Source organism: Manacus candei, unplaced genomic scaffold, assembly GCF_025592945.1.
Source record: "Manacus candei isolate 608988 ecotype Guabito, Panama unplaced genomic scaffold, ASM2559294v1 h1tg000005l, whole genome shotgun sequence".
Lineage (NCBI taxonomy): Eukaryota > Metazoa > Chordata > Aves > Passeriformes > Pipridae > Manacus > Manacus candei.
The window spans coordinates 10,403,259-10,422,112 of NW_026138053.1; positions in this window are offsets into that span (position 1 = coordinate 10,403,259).

The following is an 18,854-nucleotide window of genomic DNA, read 5'->3' on the forward strand; positions in this document are numbered from 1 at the left end:
CCAGTACAGAGAAGGGCTGGCTGTGCTGCTTTTATGTGCTTGCAAAAGGATTTGCAGGTGCCACTCAGAGCTGGTTTCTGGTAACTTCTCTCAGGTGTTTGAGCTGTGGCACCTGCTGGAGACCATTCAAAACTCAGTGAAGATGTATTAATTAGTGATTAGAATAAGAAAGATCTGTATTCTCTTATTAAATTCAAAAACTTCAGGGATCTTTTTCATCACTTACATTACAACCACTCACCTCCTGTTTTCCTTTCTCATTAAACTGAGAACAAACCAAGACACAAATGCTGATTTTCCCACTAACCCAGGCTCTGAACCTATGCAAGGGTATAAATCAATTTAGTGATTATCTTAGGGAAATCCCCCCATGACTAAAGCCTGCAGAAAGTGATGACTCCAACTGTTTTACAATGGATTAAATGGATTACTTCCCATACTCCTTCTCTCAGGTCATTTAAAAATGTAATGCTTGATGTATTTACATCCAACCTCCTGCTTACAAACGATGTAATACATTTTGTAAAACTTCATCTCTTAGAGCAAGTAAAGAGATTTTAGGGACATGTCTGTAAAAGTGTGGTGTATTTTTATCCCCCTACACTCATGAATAGATGCAATCAACTGGAAATATAGTCAGCCTTAAAAATGATTGGAAGGCACCTTCAGGTCACTAAAAATATTCCTAGAGCCAGTTTTTATGGCTTTACAATGAGATTTCCTTATGCTTCAGTCTTTTTCTTTCCTTTATTCTCATTAGAGAATTACAAATACCTACCCGAGTATCAATACACACTGAGAGCATCAGTGGGACTCTTACCATACAAAGGTCAGCAAAACACAGAAAGGGAAGTAATGGGAAGAGTAAAGCTTTATTTTCTGCTTCTCATTTATAATTATTTGATGGCGTCTACTACCAGCAACAGTGGAAGGGCAAATAAAGAGAGATTAATAGAGTTCATTTGGAATATCAATGTTATGGCCGTGCCTCTGGATTGTTTTTCACTGTGTGAGCTGAACATGCTGTAGGTCTTTGTTCTAGTGGGCTTTAGACATAGGAATAAAGCTAATTGGAAACACTTAATATTGATCTCCTGATGTTTAGTGCAGCTGAATTAACATCCTTGGCCTTAAGTTCAAATAGGGACTGATTTAAAAACATAAAGGAATTTAGATTATGGACTGTTCCCTGGGGAAGCTGTGGCTGCCCCATCCCTGGAAGTGTCCAATTCCAGGTTGGATGGGGCTTGGAGCAACCTGGGACAGTGGAAGGTGTCCCTACCCATGCCAGGAGTGGAATCGGATGGGCTTTAAGGTCTCTTCCAACCCAAACCAGTCTGGGATTTTGTGTTTCTTTACAACAACCAAGTGTTGGGTTTGATCTCTAGTAAGGCCAAGCACATACAACTGTAGTAACAGCTATGACAGTTCTGCTGCTGGGACAACCAGGAGCAAATGACAGAAAACTGAAATATTTGGATTTTTGGTGTAAGCACAGTGAGTAGGAAAGCTAAGAGTGGGGCCCAGCAGTGCTGTGAAGTGCTGTGGAGGTTTCAGGCTTTGTTACTGTGCTGCTGCTACTCTTTTATGCACATCTCTTTAAGTTGTGACTGGCATTGCTTCTATATACAGAGTAGGCGAAACAAATTGCCTGATATTTAGTGCAATGAAACAAACAGCATAAAACTGTGTAAGAGCTGAAAGATATGTGAGTCCTTAATACAAAGTTCTCATTGAGATAACCAGGTTATCTCATTGAGATAACTCAGCTGTACATTGATGAAACATTTAAGCAATTCTTTGCCCCTGAGAACATTGTGCATCATTTTTTGAGGATATTAAAAACTGAGAGCTGGATTTTACTTTTTTCAATTTCTTAATACAGACTGTAAAAGAGCAACATTTTGTAGACAAAGAACCTATTCTGGGCTGGATGTGACTGGGGGAAAATGTGCATCGGAGGCAAACTGCAGCAATTGCCACCATTTCATTGCAATGAAGTTTTTTTCTTAGAAAAGCAATTCTGTGGAATTTCACAGCTTCCAGCTCTCAACATTTCAGCTGATTTGCTGCTTTCTGGAGATGGAATGACTGTACTTGTCATTCCACAGGCACTTTTCAGAAGGATTGGTGTGGGAACAAAAACAGGGGCGAATGCCTATGAAGGTGATCATGAAAATTGTGTGGGAATTTAAGAAAAAAGAAGAATCTTGGTTTGGAACCATATATTTTTCTACTCCTGCTGAACTTTACCCCCTGTAGAGTCAGTAGTCTGTACAAAAAGCCACTTAGAGGGGAGGTTTTATGCAATGGTGTAGAAAAAACAAATGAAATAAGTAAGATAAATCCTGTAGGGCCTGAGGGAACACCTGGAGCTGTGTTGGGGGAGGGTTAGGTTTGATCTCAGGAAAAAATTCTTCCCCCAGAGGCTGGTTGGGCACTGACCAGGCTCCCCAAGGCAGTGGTCATAGCACCAAGGCTGACAGAGCTCAAGGTGCATTTGGACAGTGCCCTCAGGGACAGGGGGGAATTGTTGGGGTGTCCTGGGCAGGGCCAGGAGCTGGACTCATGATCCTTGTGGGTCCTTCCAACTCAGGATATTCCATGATTCTCTGTTGTCCTTCAGCCTTGAATGATTACCCGAGATCTCCTGCTCTCCTCCTCAGTAACTCAGGATGCCCAAGCACTTTCCTTTCTCCCACAAAAGTTAAGGAATTCTGTACATCTTCCTCCTTTAAACTCAAGCAACCTGAGCACTGCTTTACTTTTTTTCCCTTTGGAGTGATGATGCATCAGCACCTTGTCCTGCTGCACCTGGCACAGTGAGGAACACCCTGCTCCTTTCCTCACTCAGTTTTTATGTAAATGAATGTATTTACCCAGCTCCCACCTCCTCCTGCCTTAATGAGTTAACAAGAGCAACCTGAGCTGGTCAGGATCTGCCCGTCAGCCCCACCCTCTGCTGATTAGTTTGGACCCACCTGCTGAGGGGTGAGGTCACCTCCCCCCAGGGTGTTGGTTGATATAAATAACCTCCAGACTATGATGTATGTTTTCTGTCAGGGACCTTTTTGGGTGCTCCCGACAGAATTCTTCTATCTGGAGGTCTGGGAGTGGTCCCTGAGGCAAGAATCTATCCTGAAATCTGGTAGGAAAATGTTGCTTTATTTCCTCACTGTTCTTAGTCCTGTTTCTCCAGTATGAGGTTCTGAGTGGCTCTTTTCCAGTAGCTTATAAAAATGTGTGAATGTGCTGAAGTTTTGTAGAAGCTATAAAGGAAAGCCTTGAAATCTTGAATAATATAATTTTTTTCTTCTGGCTGCACAATCCTTTAACCTTGTAGGAGTTTAATTTGTATATTATTACTTCAAGGTTGTAAATATTTCTTAAAGTGTAAATAGCTCTAAATTTTGAGCTGAATAAACATGTCAAGAAGGAAAGTTTGGAACAGTTAGTGTAGAAATAATTCACAACATTCTACTTATTAACAGTTATAAGAGGGAGAAAACTATCAAGTGGATGAGAGGATGATGTGTAACTAGATGTAGCTGTAGCAGGAATAGTTGTAACATGAACGTTATCCTGCTAGAGGGTGATGTGCACAAAGAGCATTTTGGAAGAGAAAATTCCTGTGATGGTAAATATATTCAAACAATTAAAATATGGGTGAAGTCGTGTGATCTATAACTATTTGGGAACACTGAGCTTAGTTTATTTGGGTTAGTTTCAAGCACAGTTTCAAAGTCTTGGAGGAATGTTTAATCTATAATTAAAAGCTAGTGCTTGAAACAGTCTTGGTAGATGAAGGCTGTGCCTTTAATGAAAAACTGCTTCATTTTTAATAGGATTCAAAGATGCCAAGTAGAAAAATGCCATGGAAATACTGATTTCAGCTGCTATACCTGAGATTAAGTATTGGTATTAACTCAGTTTCTGAAGCTCTGGCTTTAGGGAAAGCCTTTGCATGTATAGACATGAGCTGTCCTAGCTTCAAACACGCTTAATTAATACAGCCAGAGTGAGCTGGAGGTATTTTTGAGCCAATCCTAAATTAGAGTCCTTTTACTTTGCCTTTGGTATATTATTTATTAGCCTGTCAAAGGGTTTTTATATCCTGTGTCATGATATGTTAATTAACTTGTGCTTTTTCTCCCCGAGTCATTTGGCTTAAGATTTAATTAAATAGTGGATGTTAAGTATAATTTAGTAAAGGGAAACAGCTGAGTTTGCTTCTTGCTGGTTTGGCTGAATTCTGAAGTCACTCACTCCATGGTACTACTTCCTACCATGGTGTGGGATCCAGCCTGAAACAGGAGAAAATTCCTCTGGAGATTTAGCTTATCTCTGGAAAAAAAATTATTAAATAATTTTGGTTACAGCTATAATAATAAAACCAATTATTTAGGTGTTTTATGGACTTATCAGTGCCTGTTGTTCTTGCTCGTGCTAATCTAAGAAGGCTTGGAAAATATGTGATGGAAACTGTCAGTGCCTCAGATTATCCAACAGGAAGGGTGGACAACTTTTTACTTTATGAGTGAAGTAAAATAGATGAAAATGGAGGGAAACCAGCTAATTCCCTGGGGATTTAATCAGATTTGCTTTCTGGGAGGGAATTAGGATGAATAGAATATGTGACCTGTGATTCCTGTATTCTGTGACTTCCACTCTTGAGATGGTTTTTAGAAGGAAAGATGCAAAGTGTGGGTTCCTATTGGGTGTAACAGGAAAATAAAGCTTTCTGTGGTAACTTAATATCTGTACTTGCTATGTAAAGAGTTTAGAACTATGATATTTCTTTGGAAAAAAATGTGAAATTTGCCTTCCATGTGTCTACTTGTTCATACAGTTTTGACTGAACCTGATTGAATTACTCCTGTACTATGAAAGAAAATGAATTTTCTGACTCTGTAACACAAACCTTTAACAAGCAGTTACTTCAGATGTAGGTGTTTTCTGTCTTGTTCCCTTGTCCACAAAACTAGTTAATTAAAAAAAAAAAACAACCCAGACCCACCTATATGCAGTTTTAGTGGAGCTGGGCTGAAAAATGATCCTTTTGTGCGGTTGCTCCCAATGTGTTATTTTTCAGTGTGAGCTGAGCACAGCTGTGCCCAGTTACCTCACAAATGAGTCCACCAGCTCTATTCCACAAATGTGGAGCAGCTGCTGCTCAAATCCAGCCTGATTTCATTTGCCCTTCCAGCTTTACTCAATTGGTTTACTCCAAACATTTTGTAACTAAATCATTCATTTGGTTGTAACCATCTGTACAAAATCCATTAAAGTGCTTCGAGTGCAGTAATTTGGAAGGCACTTGCTCAAAGGATGGGATACATTGGAGGATGGAGCTCTTACCATGTGTGTTCTCAACTCCTGGCTGTTAGGCAAAGGGAATTAAAAGGGGAGAATGCCCAGAGGAGGGTTTACATTGTGGTGCTACTTGGGAGCAGTGAGGGAATGTGAATATTGTCCATATTTGAGGCATTTATCTCGGTTCTTGGTGCTTCACTTGTTCTCTGAAAGTCTCTGAAATGCAGATGGTCCTCCAATAGAAGGTGGCAGCTGTAGGCCTGGGAAACTGGGAATGTTTGCAGGAACCAAGGAAAAAGCTGATTTTTTTTCACTAGGAAATACAGCTAAATATTTACAAAGATATAGTTCCAGGATTTTCCTGGATATTCTGTAGTGCCTAAATGACTCCAGCCAGAGTGAGCAGGTTTTGCATGTTCTGGTTGTTGCTGCTGCTGTTTGCTGTCCTGCTTCCTTCAGCTGAGGCTGCACTGTTTAAACTAAAAATGTTAAATACGGTTCTCTCCTGACCTACTAAAAAGGCTTGGAAGACCCAAACAGCTTAAAAAAACCCAGTAAGATAAATATATATCAAGAAAATACAAAGCACATATTGTTGTTGGGAATAGTCTGTGGTCTTTTCAAATACTACGAATTTCTGCAAAGGTTTCTGGGAAGATAATTTCCTAACTGTTTCCTTATTCCCTGGGTGTGAGCTGTGGCTTCCACCCTGTTCATGGAATGTTGTTTGAAGGAAAGCTTTAAAAATAGCCTGTTTCTACCTGGCTGCTTGGAATAATGGGATCAATATCAAAACCACCCGGGGGCTTATAAAAAGGAGGGAAAGGGACTTTTTGTACAGGCAGACAGTGACAGGACAAGGGGGAATTTGGGAATCTACTGCCGGATGTCATAAGAAACAGGCCTTTGCTTTCCTGAATTCAAGTTCTGACCTCTTGCTTCCCCTCCCTGCCATGCGGTTGATCGCTCCACACGGTGGCGGTGTTGCATTTTTCCTCGAAGTTATCCCGAGAAGTTATTTCCAGGACCAGCTGGAGAAACAAGAACAGCTTGATTTGTTAAATGCAGCTGAATGACAACATGTTGATTGTGATAAATGTTCATGCAATTTTCATGTCAGGATGTAATGATATCATGGCATCAATATTTGTGTAGAGTAGCAAGGCTACTGTTGCCAGCTTCCTAGGCATTGCAGCTAATATTTTCCCCAGAATTTTCCCCAGAATTTTCCCCAGAATTTTCCCCAGAATTTTCCCCAGAATTTTCCCCAGAATTTTCCCCAGAATTTTCCCCAGAATTTTCCCCAGAATTTTCCCCAGAATTTTCCCCAGAATTTTCCCCAGAATTTTCCCCAGAATTTTCCCCAGAATTTTCCCCAGAATTTTCCCCAGAATTTTCCCCAGAATTTTCCCCTCTAGTGGAAGGTGTCTCTGCCCACGGCAGGGTATGGGACTGGAGGAGCTTTAAGGTCCCTCCTATCCCAACCCATTCCATGATCTTCCTGACATATGTGTTAGTTGTTGTGCTGGAATGAAGCACTGTGCAATTGATGCTGCTGTTGATGTGCATTCTGTGGCATTAACGTGAAATTTAAAATTTCAATATGCATTAAAAAAAGGGCCGTTCTGTGGAACTTCAGTGTTTGGGGTCAGGGGCAGCACTGCTCTCAGTGCACACTCTACTTCTGACACTATTTTTCCATGAGCCTTCTGTCAGTGCAACTCTTGCGTATTTACCACAGGCTCATAGCAATTCTACAGTGGATTTTACTATGAATAGGCTTTGAATTAATTGTGTGGAGTTAAACTTTCTCCAGTTTTTGTCCTTAATTTTTTTGTAAGGTATGGACAAAAATGTCAGTAACTTTAATTTTTTTTTCTAGGTCACCATGCACTATTATGAGCCGGTCTCCTTTCTATCAGATTACAACAATTCAGTTTCTACCCAACAGTTTTTTAAAATAAATATTCACTGAGTGAGAAAGGGATGATATTCTAAAATTGTTAGAGCTTGTTGTTAAAAATGACCTTTGTGCAATAGTAGGTTATTTTATTTAAATAGAAGGCTTAAAAATAAGTTTGTCATTTCAGCAGAGCAGATTTTGAGAGACTGAGAGAATCGCTTGACCATTTACTGAGCTGGTGAGCTTAGGAACAGGAAGGAATTCCAGGACTGCTCCAGGTTTGGTGCCAGTTGTTGGGGCAGCCAAGAAGGAGGCAAAGGGCTTGGTCCTTTCTGTGTAAATAATTGTGTTGGGGAGAATCTTGTGAGTAACCAGAGAGCCAGGGAAGGATGGAAGGAGAGATCAAAGTGACCAAAATGATGGACCTGGGCACTGCTCCAGAGAACAAGAGAACTCGTAGTCTTGTGTTGGACCACACTTGATGGTGTTTCCTAATACCAACCTTTGTGTCTATCTCTGAAGTCTGGTTCCTCTCACCTTAGACATGTGCCTCAAGTGCATCTTTTCCTTTCAAAATTCTGTTGTTCACTCTCTGTGTTCATCCAGGCTGAGATATTCATGCCCTGGCTTCTCTTCAGCTTCTGTTTCTGGGCTGGTGAATATTTATGAGCAATAAAACATCCTGTCCAGAATAGCTAATAGCAGAGGGATCATGGTAGAGGGAGGTCATGTCCTCGCTCTACCCAGGAGCTCTCAGCCATCTCATCCAAGTGCCTGAACTCCAGGTTAAATGCTGCTTCAGGAAAATGAAGCTTTTTTTTCCCCTCTGGGCTTGTATTTAAGAATTATAGGCAATCTCTTTTCTACCTGTAGTAGAATGGGAACAGTAATGAAATACCAAAGGTTTTCTCCTGAGAGACTCCTCCAAAAGAGCCAGTGCTGAGCAATCTCACCAACAGGAAATCCAACCAGCCCCATCTGTAATTAGCTTGGCATCCATTCTTTTCAGCCAGTTTCCACCCCCCCTCAATACCACACTTCCAACACCTCTAATTTTAGACTGGGTCTGTGTATGGAGATTGAGGAGTGCCAAGAGTGTAGTAATGTGCTGAGGACTGATTTGATGGAAACGTGACTGATGCTGATGGAAACATGCCCAACTACCCACACTTGGAGCCACAGTAAAATCTGGGGGAGTGGTGGATTAGCATTGCCAGTTAGGTGGATTTTCAGCCCCAGTGTCCGTCACAGGTGTCCAGGGGCTGCTCACAACACTGAGCTCTGCTTTCACCCAATGGGGCCAGTTCTCAATTTGGACAGCAGTTTGGTCATGTTTTGGGTGGGAATGTTGGTCTGCTGGAGGGCAGAAAGCTCTGCAGGCTGGATCCATGGGCTGAGACCAACAGGGTGAGGATCAACAAGGCCAAGTGCTGGGTCTTGCACTTGGGTCACAACAACCCCATGGGATGCTCCAGGCTAGACCAGAGGGGCTGGAAAAGGCCTTGGGAGTGCTGGTGACAGTGGCTGAGTGTGAGCCCAGGTGGGCAAGAAGCCAATGGCGCCTGGCTTGGATCAGCCATAGTGGGGCACAGGCCCAGGGCAGTGCCTGTCCCTGTGCCGGGCACTCGTGAGGCCACACCTCAAATGCTGGGTGCAGCTCTGGGCCCCTCATGACAAAAAAGATATTGAGGGGATAGAGCATGTCCAGAGAAGGGAACAATGCTGGGGAAGGGTCTGGAGCACCAGGAGTGGCTGAGGGAGCTGAGGTGGCTCAGGGGGGACCTTCTCACTCTCTGCAACTCCCTGACAGGAGGGTGCAGCCAGGTGGGGGTCAGACTCTGCTCCCAGGGAACAAGGGACAGGACAGGGGGAAACAGCCTCAAACTGTGCCAGGGGAGGTTTAAATTTGATATTAGGAAAAATTCCTTTCTGGAAAGGGTGTTCAGGCATTGGAAAGGGCTGCCCAGGAAGCTGGTTGAGACACCACTGGAGGTGTCCAAGGAATGACTGGACGTGGCACTCAGTGCTCTGGGCTGGGTGACAGGGTGGGGATTGGGCACAGGCTGGACTCGATGGTCATGGAAGGGCTTTTCCAACCTCAGTGCTTCTGGAATTTGGTGATAAACGTGCTTGCTTGCAGGGCATTAACTTTGCTGTGAATGGGGGCTGTGTGGAGGAGGAGCCAAAAATGCTCCTTAAATCCATAATCTGAATTTGGGCTGAAGAGAAGCTCCATGGAGTGTTAAGCACTTCCTAACTTGAGATCAGACAAAACCACCCAGAATTTACGCTAATCCTGCACTCTCAGAGCACGTGCAGGGCTTTGGCTTCAGTTCCTCTTGATCTCAGTGCGAATTAAACTCTGGGCAACACTTTGAACTTTTCTTCTTAGAAATTTGGGCACTTCAGCTTCTAAAACCTTCCGATTGTATAGATGAAATATATAGCCCAGGATGGACTCGCCATTCCTGGAAGTGTCCAAGGCTGGGTTGGAGAGGGCTTGGAGCAACCCGGTGTAGTGGAAGGTGTTCCTGCCCATGGCAGGAGGTAGGATGAGCTTTAAGGTTCATCCCAACCAAAGCCAGTCTGGGATTCTATAAATTTTTTAAAAATAGGAAGCTACTCCATGAAGGCTTCCCCCCAGCAGAGTGGCAGTTCTTAAATAGGTGCTACCTACAATCCTGTAAACTCTGGATAAACGAGTATAGTTTAACTAATGCCAGCACTTGCTTGTTTGGCTGATAAAAAGCTTTTCTGGTTGGGCTGTTTATGAAAAAATCCCTCTCCCTTGGCACATGAGCATTTTAAAGGTAGTTTATTGTGTTTTAAAATAGGGGTAACTATAGTCTGTTTTTCCCGAAGGCTTTGTTTAGATCCTGTCCCTCTGTGGCAGCAGGGGAGTCCAGCTCAAACCTGGGTTTTGAACACTGGAAATCTGAGCTCCTGAGTAGATCCAGGTTTTACTGCTGCATATTTAAAAATGGGCACAGAGACAAAATTGGGTCTAAATTCAAATACCGACTTGGAATTTTGCAGGATTTCAGAAATGCCTTAGTTCCAACTTTGTATTGGGCTTAAATCCATCTTATTTAAAAAGAAAACAAACCAAAAAAGTTTCACTGGAAGTTTCAGATGATGATAATCATAAATGGAATTAATGTAACTTGGTTTCTTGTATAAGGACTCCTTGAGAGTTCTGGCAGAGACTGAAGCAAGTGGGCTCACAACCAAATGATCTCCCAGCTCTCCAACCTGCTCCTTTATCATCTGTGCTATTTCTCTGCTCTGATATGGGCAGGATGAATAAAAAAATCCATGGATCCCTGCCAGACTTACCTGTCTGTCACCTATAGACAGAGTTCAGTTTCCCCATATGTTCTCTAATTAAAATCAGGGAAGTATTTTAGTGATGTTTAAAGTGCCCAGAAAATTTTAGAGGAGCTGTGGCTACAGATTAGATTCAGAGTATGGGTTTAAGCTGGTGTTTAATTTGGGGCTAAGACTCAGCTACAGCTTTGGGGATATAACATTTAATTCTCTGCTCTTATAAAATGGGAAAAACTTTTTGCAGTTCAGTGAAATTCATGACATGATTTCTGATGTCTCAAGGAACAGGTATAATCTGCATCCCATAATCACTTACAGTGGGGTGAATCATGCAGCACAAACCAGGCTTAAAAAAAGGGCATTCTGCAAACCTGCTTCATTATCTAATAATGCTCAGGGATTCCTAGGGCCCTGTCCTACAAGATATTGAACAATTTTAACTTGAGAAATACAAAAAGCTGATTTATAATGAGCAGCCTGTATTTGCTGACAGTTTTGGATAATAGTGCTCAAACACACTTTTCTTGACAATTCTAAAGCCAAGGGGTGGTTATTTAGAGAATTTAACTTGCCATAAAAGTACAAATTAAATTAAAAGAAACACTTCATTAGTTTTTGATCACTCAAGAGGTTTGTTTTTTTTTTATTTCTTATTTTCTTTCTTGACTCCCTAAATTCTCCCTAAGTTTAAAGGGTTCCCCTTGGGAATTGTAGTTATGGTAAATTTATACTACCTGTCACGCAGATACATTACCTGCTGACATTAAAGTCTTCTGAAATTAAAATGGACAAGGGCAGATGTTGCCAGGTTTAAAAATAAAATTAAAACAACAGCAGCAGTGCAGCAGCTCATCCAAATTCCTCAGCACTCAGGGCTTAATTCCGTGGTACTGTACTGGTATCTGTCAGCCATTCATGCAATTAAGAGAAAATATCTCCCAAGGTTTCCATGGTGCTGAAGCACTCCAGGAGAACAGCCAGCCCACACGGGCCCCAGGAGCCATGAAATATTAATTCAGTACAAGCACATGTTCAATAATCTCAACATTTAATACAGGCTCTAGTAATTCAGTCCCAGCAAATTATTCAGTTAAACAGAGCAGAGCCAGATAGGATCCTACTTGGCAATGACTTTATTTGCAAAAAAGGGCCTATTTATTGGGGAATTAGGGTGGGGATGTGAAAGTGGTGGTTTTATGTGAGCAGTGCAGATATTGTGGCTGCTGGGGCATGACCCAGGCTAAGCAGCTCCAGCCCAGGTGAGCGTGGAAAGCTCAGGTTTTAAGGTTAGTTAGGGTTGGAAGGGACCTCTGGAGATCATCTACCCACATGGCAATAGCTGACAGTTCCCCAAACCCCACAGGAATGTTAAGTCCGTACTTAGAAGATGTTACTACCAAGCATAACTTGGAGATGAAGCCCAGAAGAAAAGGGAGTTTGAAATGCTGCATCAAGCAGAGAATGATGGATTTACTCCATGGCTCTGAGATCATGGAATCGTAGAAATTGTGGAAGGGTTTGGATTTGAAGGGACCTCAAAGCTCATCCAGTTCTACCTGCTGCCATGGACAGGGACACCTTCCACTATCCCAGGTTGCTCCAAGCCCCATTCAACTTGACCTTTGAACATTTCTGAGGTGGGGCAGCCACAGCTTCTCCTGGAATTCCATCCCAGTCCCTCACCACCCTCACAGGGAGGAATTCTTCCCCAATATCCCATCTAACGCTGCCCTCTGGCAGTGGGAAGCCATTCCCTCTTATCCTGGCACTGAAGCTGACGGAGGACAGGTAGATCCCAAATGGAACTGGTCTCTGTGTCTGTTGCAAGGAATTGTGTGTTGCAGAGTGGATTGTGGGGGAAGCTATGCTTCCTCCATCAGTACCAGTGCTCATCCCATGCAGCACAATCCTCTCCACTTGCCTGTTTGCTGGACTTGTGCTTGAAGTTAAAAGAAACATTTCCTGATGCTTGGGAATGCCCAATGGACTTTACTAAGGGCACCGGGAGAAGTTATGTCTGGTAGTAGTGTCTTCTAATTATGGACTTGACACTGATGTAGGGTTTGGGGGCCTGCCAGCTGTTCCCATGTGGACAGATGATTTCCAGAGGTCACTTCCAACCCTTACTGCTCTGTGATTCTGTGACGCAAAGTTGTAGTGAAATCGTGGTTTCAAATTCCTGTGGGATACAGCCAGGGGTGAGCCCTGCAGAGCTGAGTCCAGAGCTAGGGGATGGGGAGAGCTCCAGCCAGGCTTTTATTTTCTCATTTCTAGGTGGGTCCTGCCTGCCCAGTTGTCACTTTGCCATTTCCTTTCGGCAGGCAGCACGATGTGCTGGAACAGCTGGGATAAACCTGGATTAGCTGGAGTTAGTTACGCCAGAGCAGCGTCTTCTCTCTCAAAGTAAATCCCGTCCTGACTTAAGCTTTTCAGAAGAAAACTTTCTCTAGAGAAAGGTCTTCAAGGGTGATGCAACTTGTTCCCAACTCCAGCCTAAAGTACCTCAAGGTCTCTGCTGCTGCTCTTGTTTCTAGCCTGGAGCTGCTATGGAGGCTTTGGGAGGAATCAGAATTATTTGTCCTAGAGATATTTTTAAGACCTGCAGATGAAAGGGCTGTGTCAGCCCCTCTGTCTTCCTTTCATCTCTTCTTTATAACATGGTGCTGGTTTTTGTTGTTCGTGTTGTTGTTGGGAAGGGAGAAGGGCTGGAAGTTGTGAAGGGACAGTCACACAATGAGTTTTTAGAACCCAATTGTCCAATTAGCTGAATAACTTATCACTTGCCTTGCACTAGAAAGGACAGATCACAGCCTGAAATGCTGTCAGTCCAAGGTGGTTTCCCAAGAGTTGATGAGACATTTCCAACACAAGCAAAGGGTTGTGAGAATGGATGTTTACCCTGACAAATCACAGGAAAATTGAGAATTATAGTCTCTTGTTCAATTTCTAAATATCCTAAATAGGGCTCTGTTTGCCCCCTTAAGTTAGACCAGGTAATGGATTAGATATTGGCAGCTGGAAAAAGGCTTTAAGGGGCTGCTCTATATTTATTTTAAACTTCTCAGGTGTCTGATCTACAAAAACCTGAGAAAATATGTGCAGATAAAGTTTCAAGAAGAAAGAGAGTGAAAACTCTGCTTGAAAGGGAAGAGTTGAGAGGGAAATATCAAGGTTTTCTGCTTTTTGCCTTTTTTCCTAATTTTTCCACTTCAGATGCTAATTAACATTTCAGAGAAAGGAAGTCTTTGCTAAAAATCCAACATCTTTCCTTAAGGCTTGCCTTAAAAGGAATCAAGAATAGTCTCAAAAAACAGGCTAATATTGGCATTCCAAATATTTTAAGGACAAACTAAAGAAGAAATCAAGCAAAGCCATTCTAGACAGTCTTTCAACCCCGCATAAAGAAACAGATTCAGGCAAAAGTGTTTTTAAATACTTTGCAGCTCATCTTTCAGTCCTTTTCCCTTATTTTTCTGAATGAGATGTCCTAGGTAGTTGGTCCATTCAAGTATTTATGGAGTGACTTCCCCCACTGCTGGTCACACAAGTTGCTGCACACAATGGTGGCAGCTCAAAGTAGTGAATTCTTTAATACACTGACTATGTTAAATTTCAGTTTATTGCCTCTGAACCCACAGTTTGTCCCTTTGCAATGAGCTGGTGACTACAAAAAACAGGAGGTGGTGGTTGCAGGTCTGGAGGCAGAAGATGGAATGAAATTGGTCAGGCTCAGAGCAGAACCTGGGCCTTGGATCTGGGAATGACTGAGGGCAATCCACCATCTCCAAGTCTGACTTAGGAAAAGAAACCAACTTCCTGGTGCTTGGGCCCCGTCCAACCTGGCCTTGGACGCTTCCAGGGATGGGGCAGCCACAGCTTCTCTGGGCAACCTGGGCCAGGGCCTCACCACCCTCACAGGGAACAATTCCTTCCCAATATCCCATCTAACCCTGCCCTTTGGCAGTGGGAAGCCAATCCCCGTGTCCTGTCCCTGCAGACCCTTGTCCCAAGTCCCTCTCCAGCTCTCTTGGAGCCCCTTTAGGCACTGGAAGGGGCTCTAAGCTCTCCCTGGAGCCTTCTCTTCTCCAAGTGAACACCCGCAGCTCTCCCAGCCTGTCTCCAGAGCAGAGGGGCTCCAGTCCTGGGACCATCTTCATGACCCTAAAATGGTTTTCAGCAGAAAAATCAGCTACTCTGTTGTTGTCCAGATCACATTTGCTTGATTTAGTCATCAGTAAAAATCTTACTAGACAATTCATCAGTCTTTATTTACTTCCTTGTGATATGACACAGAAATAGTAGTTATTTTGTTTAATGGCTAAAGGAATTGTCTTGAAAAAAATTAACTAATGGTTTTCCCATTTTCCTTGCTTTAGTGAGAACATTTATTTTTTGTTAAGTTGGGCACTGTAATCTTCCCAAGATTTATTTTTTGCATTGTGTCTCGCTGCTAAAACAAAACAAATCTCCAATGAAAATCCTGCAGAAGACAAATCCCACACCCAGTGGCATCCTCTGGTATGAGACGGACAGCACTGCTGAAAAATTGCCACTTGAACCTTATTTATGTGAAACTCTTCAGAAACCATTTATCACCACTTATCTGCAGAATGTTTTTCCCTTTGTAGCCAATAAGGTATTTCACCCCTAAGACCTTTCAAACTTTCAGTCATATGTTAATGTGGCAGCTGGGAGTGCACTTCTAACGTGACGCTAAATTAATTTTGCTTGTGACAGCACAGAGATCCATGAGTGTGTTCTGGATTTCCATCTTCTGGGCATGTTTTTTTGCCTCTTATTGTATCTCCTGATATTTTTCCAGATGGGATTTGAAAAGTATTTTGCTGCTGAAACAAAGGGCATTTTTCTACTTATTGAGGGAAAAATTCTGTTTCCTAGTTGTCCAAGTATGATTTTTGGTCCTCTATTTCTGGCTTCCAGCTTTCTTTACAGACATTTTAATTTTGCCTTCTCTTTCTGCCAAGGGCAAACCTCTTTTTTTTTTTTTTTTTGGCTCCTGCTGTAGCTCTGTGCTGCTTGGCCAGGGTGTGGGCGTGCACCTGGCTTCGGAGGAGCCTCTGTCTTGGCCAAGCTCTTGGAGGCCATAGTGGAGCTGGAATACCAAGATGAGGATTACTTGTGGTTGTGATGGTGAAATCACTGATGGATAAAGGACTTTGTATTGAAAGCTGTGTGTGCTGGCTTAGCTGCAGGAACTCACCTATGGCTTTGAGTTTTGTTTTCCCCACTAATCCACTCCTAAGAAAAGAGCAGAATTGAGTGTCTGTTTTTGTAAAGTTCAAGTGAACTCCTAAAAGCAGTGCTGAGTCTGGGATCATTCCTGATGTCCTGACCCCACTTAACCCAAATACTCCCTGGATTTCAACCATTCAGCCCTTTCTGTGCTATTTTTCTGCTTTGCTTCTGTTTCCTCGCTCCATCTGTCTCCTTTTGCTGCCTCATCAGGGAGAAGCCATGGGTCATATCCAAAGGCCACCTAGTTGTGTGAGGCTCCCACAGTGTCTCTCAGTTAACAGGATTGGAACAGGAAGCCTGCATTTAATATTTATATGTTGCTTCTTGTTATCTCTGGAGCCTCTCCTGCTCACTGCAGTGAAGTTAGGGTGAACCTCACCTCACCTGGTGGGGATGGGAGTGTTTTGTCTCCATGCATTTGTACTGAGCAGAATTTGTTTTAAATGTCCTCCCCAGCAGCTTTTGGCACAAATCTGTCCCTGACTTCTTTTCTGTTAGTAAATAATTTCTGATGTATCACACCAGTACTCCCTGCAGTGGGATGTCTGTGAAGGAAAGAGGCTCCTGCAGGGCAGAGTCTGGCTGTGCCCACCAACCCTTGCCCTGGAAGGGGTGGCTGTTCTCTGGGCTTTTTGCATTTGTAGCTATGGTTTTCCTTCCCTCTGTGCTTCTGTTCAGGCATGGAATGAGGTTACAACTCTTGAGTAAGAGCTGGAAGCCTTCAAACACATCATGAGCTCTTTGGGATAGTTTTAAAGACAATTTTGGAGTAAACTGATGCATCAGGGCAAGAGGAAATGACCTCAAGCTGTGCCAGGAGAGGTTCAGGTTGGATGTCAGGAGGAATTTCTTCCTGGAAAGGCTGATCAGGCATTGGAAGGGGCTGTCCAGGGAGGTGGTGGAGTCCCCATCCCTGGAGGTGTCCAAGGAATGACTGGACATGGCACTCAGTGCTTTGAGCTGGGTGATAAGGTGGGGATTGGGCACAGGTTGGACTCAATGGTCTGGGAGGGCTTTTCCAACCTCAGTGATTCTGGGATCTTTAAAGATGTTTGCAATGTGTGAAATCAGATGATATAAAGTGTCCTCCTCTTGCTAATGCTGCCCACTGACAGTCCTGACCTGGGTGTGTCCCTGAGTTTCTTCAGTGCCAAGGGGTGGTGGGAATGAGCAGCCACATCACATGTCCTTTGCAATTCCCACTAGACCTTTTGCATCTTGTATTTCTCTGGTTTTATTTTCACTGCTTCTGTTGTGCCCAGGCTCATCCATTAACATACTCTCCTGGCTCTTAATTAGGTGTATTAATTCTGTATTTACAGAATTCCGTGTTTACAGAATTACTTACGCAGATGTTTAAGTTCAATTCATAGTCCTTAACAGAATTTGAATAAAGAAAAACCTGTTTAAAGAGCATATATTCCTTTTTCCTGCTGGTCTAGGGTGTATTTTTGCTTGTGTATGCAGGGCAGTGTAATACGATATTGAATAGAACATAAAAGAGGTCAGGGAAACAATCTGAAATGCCATATATTATGATGTAAATACAACACAGGTAATACTTTACAGATGAAATGGAGCATAGACTGCCCTGCTGGCTGAGAAGTCCAGCCCACCTCATTGATTAATTGAGAAAAATGGATTATTAAGCCTTCCTTGTCATGCTTTCAATGGAAATTCTCCTATGTATCTGTCTATCTTCCTTCTCTCATCCCTCCCAATTTGGATCTAAATTTGTTGTGCCTTTTATCCCTCTAGGGTTAGACCTCCATCCTCTGTGGGTTTGGATGCTCCTGCCCTGCATCCCTGCATCCAAACCTCTACTCTGCTAGCAAACCAGCCCTACAGCCCATGCTTGTCTCCAGCCTCATTAGACTCTTTTTTTGCTTTAGCAAAACCCAACCCTTCATTCTCCTTGACCTTAGCTCTGTGGAGACTTCCAGTGGGAACATGGCAAATGGCCCAGCCAGAGGGTCTCCTGTGGGAAGAGCCCCACCACAGCCTTGGTGCTCCCTGCCCACCTTTGTCCTGCCCCTGCCCACAGGTTTCCTTTTCTGTACCTCATGAATGTGTTGGAGGAAGTCCTGGAGCTTCTCCCTGTGCACATACAGAGGAAAAATGGGACCAAGTTATATTTCTCCAGAATTTTAGGACTTTAGATTCCAAAGTGTAGCCCTGAGACAGGAGCAAAACTTAACACAAACTGTGTGGCTCTTGCATCTGCTGGATCAGAAGGGGTGGGTTTGGTGGCTCAATAGGAATCTTCTCACCTAATCTGTGCCTTGTATTCTGGTTTGAAAAGTTCAGACTGTGAGAAGAGAAAATAAACTGGGCTTGAGTTCCCCCAGTTTTACAGGCAGAATGTCAATGTTGTATTTCAAGCAGTGCTTGTGCCAGGAAGGTACTGAGAGAAGCACAAACTCTGATTTCCCTGCCTGGCAACTCTGATGCTCTTGGTTTCTGTAAATCTCTTTATTCTCCAATCTGTGGTTGGGAAAGGCCACCTTGCTAATGAGAAAAGCCCCAGTGGGAGACACCAATAATGGGTGCTTAGTGTCCAGCTTTATCTAAAGCTCTTTTGTGTGTGGATTTAAAAAACCAAGCTGCTTTTATTATTTTTGTGAGTTTTATCTCTTCAGCTGGTCTGGAGACAGTGTATTAGTCAGATGTGGGGGTTGCGAATTCCCCATGATGTCAGACCCTGTGTTTTAATTAAAAATCCATGCTTTTGACATATTAAGCATCCATTAAAAGCATGGTTTGTCTGGGGAGGCACTGAGGGCTGGCTTGGAGCGAGCAAGACTGGGCAGATTAAATGTAAAATTGAATTGTTGCTTTGGATTATTATTATTATTTTGTTTATCTCCCAAACAATAGATCTGGAGGGCTTGGCTGGCTAGGGGTTTTCCCATTCTGAGACTGACCATTTTTCACTGGTAAAATGGTGTGGTTTTATTTGATTAACATGGTGGGTGTTGATCAGTGTCTCTTAAATGCTGCTGGGCTTTCAAGGAGATTGTAAATTATATTTTTAAAACTTTGTGACACTGCTAAA